Source organism: Lepus europaeus, chromosome 11 (genome assembly GCF_033115175.1).
Source record: "Lepus europaeus isolate LE1 chromosome 11, mLepTim1.pri, whole genome shotgun sequence".
Lineage (NCBI taxonomy): Eukaryota > Metazoa > Chordata > Mammalia > Lagomorpha > Leporidae > Lepus > Lepus europaeus.
The window spans coordinates 36,389,436-36,400,874 of NC_084837.1; positions in this window are offsets into that span (position 1 = coordinate 36,389,436).

Here is an 11,439-nt window from a genome sequence, read left to right on the forward strand (position 1 = left end):
CTTCAAAAAGTTGAGAAGGGGAATTCAAACTGGCATAAACTAACAGTAATGCTCCTTTAACATTTCTGGTTCTTGGCAATTTCCAAGACACCTCAGTTGGCATTATTTTGGCTTCCAGATTAAAGAGGAGGTAATTTTTTTTATTAAACTTTTATTTAATGAATATAAATTTCCAAAGTATAGCTCATGGGTTACAATGGCTTCCCCCCTCCCATAACCTCCCTCCCGCCCGCAACCCTCCCCTTTCCCACTCCCTTTCCCCTTCCATTCATGTAAAGATTCATTTTCAATTCTCTTTGCATACAGAAGATCAGTTTAGTATACATTAGGTAAAGATTTCAACATTTTGCCCATATAGCAACATAAAGTGAAAAAACTACCATTGGATTACCAATTATAGCATTAAATAGCAATGTACAGCACATTAAAGACAGAGATCCTGCATAATTTTCTTTTCAAATTAATTAATTTTCTATGCCATTTCCACCTCAACACCAGGTTGTTTTTTTTTTTTCATTTCCAATTCTCTTTATATACAGAAGATCACTTCAGTATATAATTAGTAAAGACTTCATCAGTTTGTGCCCACACAGAAACGCAAAGTATAAAAATACTGTTTCAGTACTAGTTATAGCATCACTTGGCTTTAGACGACACATTAGGGACAGATCCCACATGGGGTGTAAGTACACAGTGACTCCTGTTGCTGACTTAACAATTTGACACTCCTGTTCATGGCGTCAGTAATCTCCCTAGGCTCTAGTCATGAGTTGCCAGGGCTATGGAAGCCTTTAGAGTTCGCTGACTTTGATGTTATTCCGATAGGGTCACAGTCAAAGTGGAAGTTCTCTCCTCCCTTCGGAGAAGGGTACTTATTTCAGATGCTTTCATTATCCTAGTTGGTATCACTTATCATTCATTTTTGTTGATCTAAATTTCTAATAATTTTCTTTACCCAAAGAGCTTCCTTTGACATTTATTATAGTGCATGACTATTAGAAATGTTGTCCATGCACTTTTGTTTTTAAAAGTAAAAATTTTGCTTTTCTTTCTAAGATATTTTTCTTAGATATAGGTTGATGTTTTGCTTTTGGCACTTTATTGTCCTATGATTTGTGTAGTTTCTTGTGGAAAATAATAGTATTATCTTTGTTCTTATGTATGTAAAGTTCCTTTATCCTATGGTTGCATTTAGTATTTTTTCTTTATTACTGATTTTTAGTAATTTGAGTGTGATTTTCTTTGATGAGGTTTTCTTTATTATTATTCTTCCTGAGATATGTTGAACTCTTCGAATATATGGACATATGTCAAGAACTCTGAAAGTCTGAGATATTACCCTATCTGCAGTCTAACAAGTTATCTCATTACAGTTCTAAATAGTTCTTCATGAGTCATAGAAATCCAGGTAACTAGGTTATCAACATTTCCCTGGTCCTGAATTCCCATGATGTGCTATGAAGAGATCCAAGTGACACCTGTACATTTAAATGATTGGTGTCAAAGACAAGAACCTGGAGGCTGGCGCTGTGGCTCACTTGGTTAACCCTCTGCCTGCGGTGCCAGCATCCCATATGGACGCCAGGTTCTAGTCCCAGCTGCTCCTCTTCCAGTCCAGCTCTCTGCTTTGGCCTGGGAAGGCAGTGGAGGATGGCCCAAGTGCTTGGGCCCTGCACCTGCATGGGAGACCAGGAGAAAGCACCTGGCTCCTGGCTTTGGATCAGTGCAGCGCCAGCCATAGCGGCCATTTGGGGGATGAACCAACAGAAGGAAGACCTTTCTCTCTCTCTCTCACTGTCTATAACTCTACCTGTCAAGTAAATTAAAAAAAAAAAAAAAAAGACAAGAACCTGAATGAAGGGACCCTGAATCCTTTATACTGGGCAGTAAGAACGTCTTCCCTTTTGGTTAGATGGCTGTATTAATTCTCTTCTCCAATATTGTTAGTAAAGCCCACCGTTTTCCCTAGAGGGAGACACATTTTTTCTTTCAAAATTGTTTGCTATACAAACATCTTTAAAAAAAATAGTTGAGAACAAAGGTAGTTAGTGCATGTGTAGTAATGTGATAGACCCATGAGAAATACTTCTCATTATATATGGTTTTATTAGTTTTTTAATATTTCCAACCATTATTTAAAATGTTTTTTCTCATTCTTCCTCTTTCTTGGATTCCAATTACTTACATTTTTAAAATGCCTTATGTTGCCCCATAGTTCAGTTTGGTTTTGTTCATTATTTTCTTTTTTATTATGTATTTTATTTTGGGGAATTCCTGTTGCCATATTTTCAACTTTACTGTTTTTTTTCCTGCAATATATAATATACTTCCTGTCCCTTCCAGTGTAGTTTTGATCTTAGAGATTTTTTTAATCTCTAGAAGTTCCATTTGGGTTTATTTTATATCTTCTATTTATTGCCTAATCGTATACATGTTTCCCTCTAACTTCTTGAACAGATGGGGCATGTATATGCAGCGTTTTAAGGTCTTTGGTTAATTCAATCATCTCATTTCTGACTATTTCTTTCTTTTTTTTTTTTCTGTTTATCATATTCTTCTACTTCTTCACTTACTTCATAAGTTTTGATTGATTTGCAAATATTATTCAAGACATAGTGTTGGAGTTTCCCCTGGCAAGCAATTAAGTTCCTGTGAATCAGTTAATACCTTTTGTAGCTTGTTTTTAAATTTGTTGGAATGGGTCCAGAGAAAGCTTTTGTGGAAGGCGAATTTAGTCCTAATGCTGAGATGATACCTGGAGAATTCCACTTGATTCCCATGCGTTTACACTCTGGGTGTTAGGCTTAAAAGCTCTTATCCCTGTGTGAGTTTTGGCTTACACTACCCATAGGTTCTTCTCCTACCTAGAAGCTCCCTTTTTATTCATGTGAATGCCAGTGTTTGTCCAAAGATTCAAGGAGATTCAATCTGCAGTTCTCTCTCCGTGTAGCTTCCTGCTCTCCATTACTATGCCTACAAATACCATGCCTTGGGCTTCCTGGACTTTGATCTTGGGTCTACTCAGCAGGGTTGTAAGGCTTTACTTGGGGTCTTGCTCCCTGGGTGGTAGTAACCTGGAGACAGTTGTGGGGCTAATCTCATCTGTTTCTTCCTATTTGTAGATCACTGTTCTTTACTGCCTATAATATCCAATTTCTTAACATTGTTTTTATCTGGATACTAGTTGCTTATGTTAGAAGGGCAAATCAAATCTTTTTACCTTATTGTAGATAGATGTGGAATTCTGTGATTCCTTCCTTGCTCATTTGCTAGAAAATCGTAAAAGAAACTTCTCTTCATCATCTTTTTGATTATTGCAAGTAAAATTTATATAAGAAAGGCTTGATTATTTTAGTTTATTTACTAGTTTCAAAATGAATCAGGTTGTTCTCCAGGGAACCTGATTCTTTTTAGTAGAAATTTGTATTTAGAGACTCCTAGATTCCTGAAATCATATTTCCATGGGTGTTATCCAATGTAAAATTGTCCATGTGAGTACAATTTAAAGCTATATCAAACTGCCATCACTATAGATAGTAACTAAAGCTTGACTAGAAATTTTGTGGGTAAAAGACATCAGAAAGATGGTATCCAGGATAAAAGTGAAATGGAGAGACAACTAGAATAAAAATCTGAAGGAGCTAGGTGGCACACAAAAAACTAGTTACAAGGAATTAAATTGAAAACAGAGACATCAGATTGAGAGGGTGCTTTTAGAATGGGGCAGAAGAGAGTTCCTAAGGCCCTAGAGCTCTTAGCAGGCTGAAGACCTTAACTGAGCTGGGGAGACCTCATTTTATTCATCATGGAACCATAAGTAGGTTTCAGTGAATGAGCCTGAAGATTATTGACATGAAGTTGTGTTAATGTCACTCATGCACTCTTATTACAGATTTATGCTTGATATAGAAATGGGACACTCTTTGGTAATCAGGGTGTCCTCCTCTAATGGTACTGGAAGTTTTTCCTTCTGATTTTGAATTTTATTCTGTATATTCCTGTCCTCTTATGATAATACATCCTTTTTTTTTTCAAAGAGAAAAATACATAATAATTATTCTTAAATTTAATATTAAATATAAACACAGTTTTGCTAGTGTCCTCAAATTTACAGCTGTGTGACTGTGATTCAGTTTCTGAATGCACTTGAAAGTTGATCTGAGACTGGAAGCCTCTTGATTAGTTACTGGCATCATGGTTTCTTCTCCTTCTAGTTTGATTCTTTTTAATTTCATTCTGTGGTGGTAGCTTAAGGTTGGAGATGAATACTTTCTGACCTTTCTTCTTTTTTTTTTTTAAGATTTATTTAATTTATTTGTAAGAGTGACACAAAGAGAGGCAGAGAGAGAGAGAAATAAATCTACCATTTGCTGGAATAGCTGTAGTGGCCTGGGCTGGGTCAGGTTGAAGGCAGGAACCAGGACCTCCATCTGGGTCTCCCACATGGGTATTGGAGGGAGAAGCACTCTGGACCATCTTCTACTACTTTCCCAGGTACATTAGCAGGGATCTGAAACAGAGACGTTGGGACTCCAGTCAGCACTCATTTGAGATGATTTAAACCACTGCACCACAATGCAGGACCCTTATTCTTCTAATATAGATATATGCAGGATTCCTTATACATAATTATAGAATTCATACTGTTTTTAAGCAACTTACTTCTGATATAACCCTAAAGAGGATCTGTTATTATTGAATGCCAGCTCTATCAGTAATTTCCTGATTGTGTTTTGATATTCATGCTTCATATTTGCCACATGAGTACACACCATGTTATCTTTCCATTCCTTGTATTTTGCCTCATGCTGTAAAATCAATGAGAAAAAGAAAGCTAATGCAGCTAATAAGACATTTTTCATGGTCATTTTGTATGAATTTTGGCTCTGATATTGCTTAAGATTTAAGGGCCTCTCCAATAAACAGAGATTAATTAAAACATACATCTATTGATATGAATTTTAAATTTGGAAACTAAATATTGACATCCTTCATTTTTATCCATCTTTTATTATTTTACAAACCAATATTTACATTGGTCAAATGCATAATTCCTCTTCTATCTTTTGATTATCTTTTTCTTTAAAGACAGAAATTTTATTATAATTTTAGTAATTTGGGTGCATTGTCAATACCAGGACCATGGTAAGCATTTATAAAAATTTTTATTTAATTTTTACAACAACCCTCTGAAGGTAGGAATTATTATTACATTTCTTTTGCATTTATAAATCTTTGAGATTAAGCACTAATTTGTTCAATGACATATATCTATTAACCAAACCTGGGATATCTGCTGTCAAAGTCTATAATATTATCCATTCTGTTAAATTTATTTCTTGTCTTTAAAAATTGTATTAAAATCTTGTAATGGCTAGGGCAGTTCTAACATACATGGACACTAGAATTAATCACATTCACAAAGACAGTATGTTTAGAAAAGGAAAAATTCTAATGAATTTAAAAATGAAATGATATTATTTCTTTTAAAACATTGCCAATCTGGAGGTGGCACTGTGGCACAGTGGTTAAGTCTCCGCCTGTGATGCCAGTATCCCATATAGATGCCAATTCTAGTCTCGGCTGCTCCTCTTCTAATCCAGCTCTCTGCTATGGCCTGGGAAAGTAGTGGGAGATGGTCCAGGTGCTTGGACTCCTGCATCCGCGTGGGAAACCTGGAAGAAGCTCCTGGCTCCTGGCTTCGGGTTGGTGCAGCTCCGGCCATTGTGGCCATTTGGGGAGTGAATCAGTGGATGGAAGACCTTTTTCTCTGTCTCTCTCTCTCTCATTGTCTGTAACTCTACCTCTCAAATAAATAAATAAATCTTTAAAAACAAAAAACATAGCCAATCTGGACATTTTTTTTCTACATTTAAAATAATCATTTACCTATCATCTGTATACCTTATTGATGCAAGCATACTTTTCACAAACATAGAAAGGCCTGGAAAGATCCACAACAAATTACTAACAGTAGTTATTGCCAAGTATGGGGGAGGGACAAGCAGTATTTTACCTTATTTTCCTTTTTTAAAAATTTTTTTTTCCTAAATAAATACAATGGATATGTTTTTTGGATATTCATAGGGAAAAACCATCAACGCTATTTTGTAATATAAAGAGCCATCAAAATTAAACATGATTCTTCCCTCTGGCAGAGAAATGTACTGCTAGCCCTGGGCAGGGATCCATGGTTAGGGCTGGCACTAGGAGATGTGCAATGCACTCTCTTAGGGCATAAAACTTACAGGCATGCCAAAATTCTCAAGTCATAAAGAAAATCTTTTATTGCAGTATTAAAAATCAAAGCTAATGCAAAAAGATACAGGATGAATAAAATATCAAAATTTCAATAAAGACAGAAACACATAGGGATAAAATTGAGCAGTTTAAGTGAGGTGAATCCTACAGCCGGAGGTTTAGGTCCTGTTTTTATGAGCCTCATGACAGTAGTGATTTCTGTAAATTTTATTTCTCTAGGCCAAGTAAATTGTCTTCACAGTCAACTCTCCGGGAATAATTCTTTGGCTCGACATTGCTCTGGGATGCTTACTAATGTACCAAAAATCATATTCACTGAATTTCCTGTATTTCTGCCCTTGCGTGGCTGAAGGTGGTGTTTCTAAGTGTCTGAAAAAAACAGACTTGGCTAGTTATTTCTTAGAGTGTATCAAATACTTCTCAAATGTTTTTTCAATGGGCAACTCACCGTATAATAGCTTTGTGCAAAATAATTTCTTGTGAAAAGGAAGAACAGGAGGAATTCAAAGAAATCGAAAAACGTTTTGGATCAGATCCATGTGACTGAGTGGTATATTTTGACTTTGTCTTCAGGGATTTAATGTCTAGTCTGTCACTCTGGTGCTTTTAAATAGAGAGGAAAAAGTAGACCCCAAATCCCTGTGTTTTTTGGAGAAACATATTTAATAGCTTTGAGAAGCTGAGGTTTCTAATCTTTAGAGAGAAATCAATATGGTGCTTCTTTAGAGGTTTCTTTCTAATGCAAAGAGAAAACCTTAAATCACTAGCATTTTCATGTAGAAGGAAGAAAGGCAGAGGGAAAAAAAAAAAAAAACCAACATGACAGAATGTGAGAATTCATGTTTCAAGTATAGTCTTTAGATTCGCTTTTAGGTCAGAAGTGTATGAAATTTTTCCCTGAACAGGTATAGATTATTTGGGATAGTCATTTTCTTTTTATTTTTTCATTCTCTTCCCTCTCTTATCCTCTACCTTACTCCCTATTTTGCTGCAAAAAGGGTCCTCTAATTTCTTCTTCCTCACTCCTCAGCAGAGAATTTTCAAGGTAATTTACTCAGAATTGTGTTTCTTTTCTGAGCAGGACTCACATGGAAAATAATGTCTGTTTTAGGCTATCTTTACATGGCAGCAGAATGAGAAAACATTGAAAAATATTGCAAGTACCTCCATGCCAAACAACAACAAAGCATTCTGATTAGAAAGCTGTATAAATCCCTTTTCTACAATAAAATGAACACTGATTTATTTTAATAATATTTTTCACAACTCACTAATAATCTAATCAGCAGTGTCAGACTGCCAGTTTAGCAATTCAAAAGTTGTTTGCATTAATTAGTTTTACAACTGGATGGCTTGACTCTCTCATTGCCATATGAAAACTAGCACAGATGAATATGTTGTGCTTAACAAAATAAATAACTCTGCTGAGTTTGAAAAATGGGGTCAATTTGTCTTCTCTCTTTCAATGGCAGATGCAAGATGACAACTCAATGACTGATCAGTCCATTTAAGAGGAAAATGTTTATCAATATTGCCAACCACTGCCATTGAACACACATACGTAATTTGATGAGCTGACATCTTTCTGTAGGCAAGCGATATAAAAGTGACTATAATTATGGTAATCTTGATCTATGGTGAGGAACTTTGAGGCCTTGATCGTTCATTTATCTAAGTACTGGAGCTGTTTATAAATTACTTCCTGAGGAAAGCTTTGGCCTCGTCCTCTGGCACTTCCTTACCTTCTACTTAGTATCATTTCATTGGCAGGGTCTTAACTTTGCTGCCTTAGATGAGTGTTCCAACACAGAGAACAGCGTTACCTCTAGGTCCTCCTAGCAACTGTGAACACAAGCTGCCCCTGTTCAACTTTTACTTACCTAGCACCATTTATTGAAAGGCTGTTGAGGCTGTTATAACTGAATACATACCTCAGACCAGGTAGCTTAAACAATAGACATTTGTTTCTCCCAGTTCTTGAGTTTGGAATGTCCACTATCAAGGTATCCATGGATCATGGATTGGTGAGGCCTTGCTTCCTGTTTTGCACATGGTTGTCTTCTCATGTGTCTTCACATGAGCTAATCATCTCTCAAACATGTCTTCTTTTTAAATATTAATTTGTTAGGTTGAAAGGCAGAGTGACAGAGACAGAGGACAAAGCCAGAAACCAGGAATACCATCTGGGTCTCCTACATGGGTGGCAGGAACCCAAGTATTTGGACCGGCATTCATCTACTGCCTCCCAAGTACATTAGCAGGAAGCTGGGTTGGAAAACAGAGGTAGGACTCTCACAGACACTCTAATACAGATGCGAGAGTCCAAAGCAATGGCTTAATCCACTGTGCTATAACACTCACCCCGTGATTCTTCTTAAAAAGGCAGGCATCTCAATCATGAGTGCTCTACCAAATACCCCAACTCTTTTTTTTTTAAATTAAACTTTTATTTAATGAATATAAATTTCCAAGGTACAGCTTATGGGTTACAGTGGCTTCCCCCTCCCAAAACTTCCCTCCCACCCGCAACCCTCCCCTTTCCCGCTCCCTCTCCCCTTCCAATCATATCATGATTCATTTTCAATTCTCTTTATATACAGAAGATCAGTTTAGTATATATTAGGTAACGATTTCAACAGTTTGCCGCCATATAGCAACACATAGTGAAAAAAAAATACTGTTGGAGTACTAGTTATAGCATTAAATAACAGTGTACAGCACATTAAAGACAGAGATCCTACATAATATTTTTTTAAAAAAATTAATTAATTTTCTATACCATTTCCAATTTAACACCAGGGTTTATTTTTTTCATTTCCAATTATCTTTATATACAGAAGATCGATTCAGTATATAATTAGTAAAGATCACATCAGTTTGTACCCACGCAGAGACACAAAGTGTAAAAATACTGTTTCAGTACTAGTTATAGCATCACTGCACATTAGATAACACATTAAGGACAGATCCCACATGGGATGTAAGTACACAGTGACTCCTGTTGCTGACTTAACAATTTGACACTCCTGTTCATGGCGTCAGTAATCTCCCTAGGCTCTAGTCATGAGTTGCCAGGGCTATGGAAGACTTTAGAGTTCACGGACTTTGATCTTATTCTGATAGTGTCATAGTCAAAGTGGAAGTTCTCTCCTCCCTTCAGAGAAAGGTACTTCCTTCTTTGATGGCCCCATTCTTTCCACTGGGATCTCACTCACAGAGATCTTTCATTTAGGTCTTCTTCTTCTTTTTCTTTTCCATAGTGTCTTGGCTTTCCATGCCTACAATACTCTCATGGGCTCTTCAGCCAGATCTGAATGCCTTAAGGGCTGATTCTGAGGCCAGAGTGTTGTTTAGGACATCTGCCATTCTATGAGTCTGCTGTGTATCCCATTTCCCATGTTGGATCTTTCTCTCCCTTTTTGATTCTATCCGTTAGTATTAGCAGACACTTGTCTTGTTTGTGTGATCCCTTTGATTCTTAGACCTATCAGAGCCATCGAATGTGAACTGACATTGATCGCTTGGACTAGTGAGATGGCATTGGTACATGCCACCTTGATGGGATTGTGTTGGAATCCCCTGGCACATTTCTAACTCCATCATTTGCGGCAAGTCAAATACCCCAACTCTTAATAACATTACATTGAAGATTAGTATTTCAACACATGAATTTTGGGGAGTAAATAAATATTCAGTCTATAATGCCTACATGGTACCAGGAATTGTGCTGGGGATTAGGGCTACGTAGGTGAACATATGAGTATCAAAAACTTTGATAGAAAAGAAATTTGATAGAAAAGAAACTTATGTAGAAGTTATGGAAAGACATACATGTCTGGTCTTAGACATTAGCAGTTATAAGCCCTTTGTGTGTGTGTGTGTGTGTGTATGTATTGGTTGGGGAGGCTGATTTACAGACCTGAGATAAATCCACGTAAATATTATTCCCTGTAAACTCTATATAGGTACAAACATAACCATTTCTGCATTCATTTTTTTTGTATATAATTTTTGTGATGATGGGGGATGTGTGATTATGATTCCAGGTAAGGAAATCCTGTTTTAGCTTTTCTCATATTCATCCAATTTAGGAGCAAACCCTTTGGCCCTTAGGCCACACTCTTTTTGTCTTCCAGTATGATCAATCCACCTTGCAAAACTGATGCTATATCTCTACCCTAGGAGTGTTTTTGAACACTCTTATTATTGTAGTTAAACCATAGATTTAATAGAATACCAGGTGTTCTAAGTTCAGAAACAATTGCTTTTTGACAGATGAACTGATTTTCATTTTTAATTATAGACATGTGAAACTGATTGTCTTTTCCTTTCTGAATTATTTGCAAGAAAGCACTAGGATTGTGACCTATCTCTAACAGCTGTTCAGTTTGCATTTTTGTTCTAACTTCAGACCTCACTGTATTAAAGAAACAATTTAAATCAAATGTTGACTTGGAAACACATTCAAGGTATAATTTTAAGTGAAAAAAAAAAAAAAGAGCTACAAAGTAATACCTAGCGTAGGATACCATTTTTGTGAAACAAACATCCTCTCATATATTTTAGTATGAAAATAGAAACTGTAAACATCCATTATAAAGGGAAAGGGTTAGAATAGGAGGATGATATGGGAAGATATTAACTCTTTATTACTTAGATATCTAATGTATGACTTTGGCATGTATTAATTAGAAAAATTAGTAGTAATTAGAAAAAAAGTACCCTTCCCACACAATCTCTACCGTTGAATTAGTCAGAGTTCATGCCCATCAAGTAAAGGAGTCAATGTGTAAATGAGCAACTACAATGTAATCAGGTAGATTGACAGAATATGCAGGTATCCTGAAAGAATACTTGGGAAAGATTGACATAAGAGATGTCTCAGAGAACAAGCTTTTAAACTGTGAACAGCAGTTTGACAAATAGATCAGTGGAAGGAGGGATATTCCTGGGACAGAAAGCAGTATGACTTGGAGGCAAAGAATAATAATATTTTTCTTTTGATATTGATGGGATTCTGGTTCCAGGATCTCTACAGGTACCACTATTTGAGATGTTCAAGTCCCTTTGATAAAACATATAGCCTACACAATCCTTCCATATATTTAAAATCACCTGTAGCTTGCTGGAATGGGCAAATATAGTCCCTGTGGATGCAGAACCTGTGATTAGAGAGGC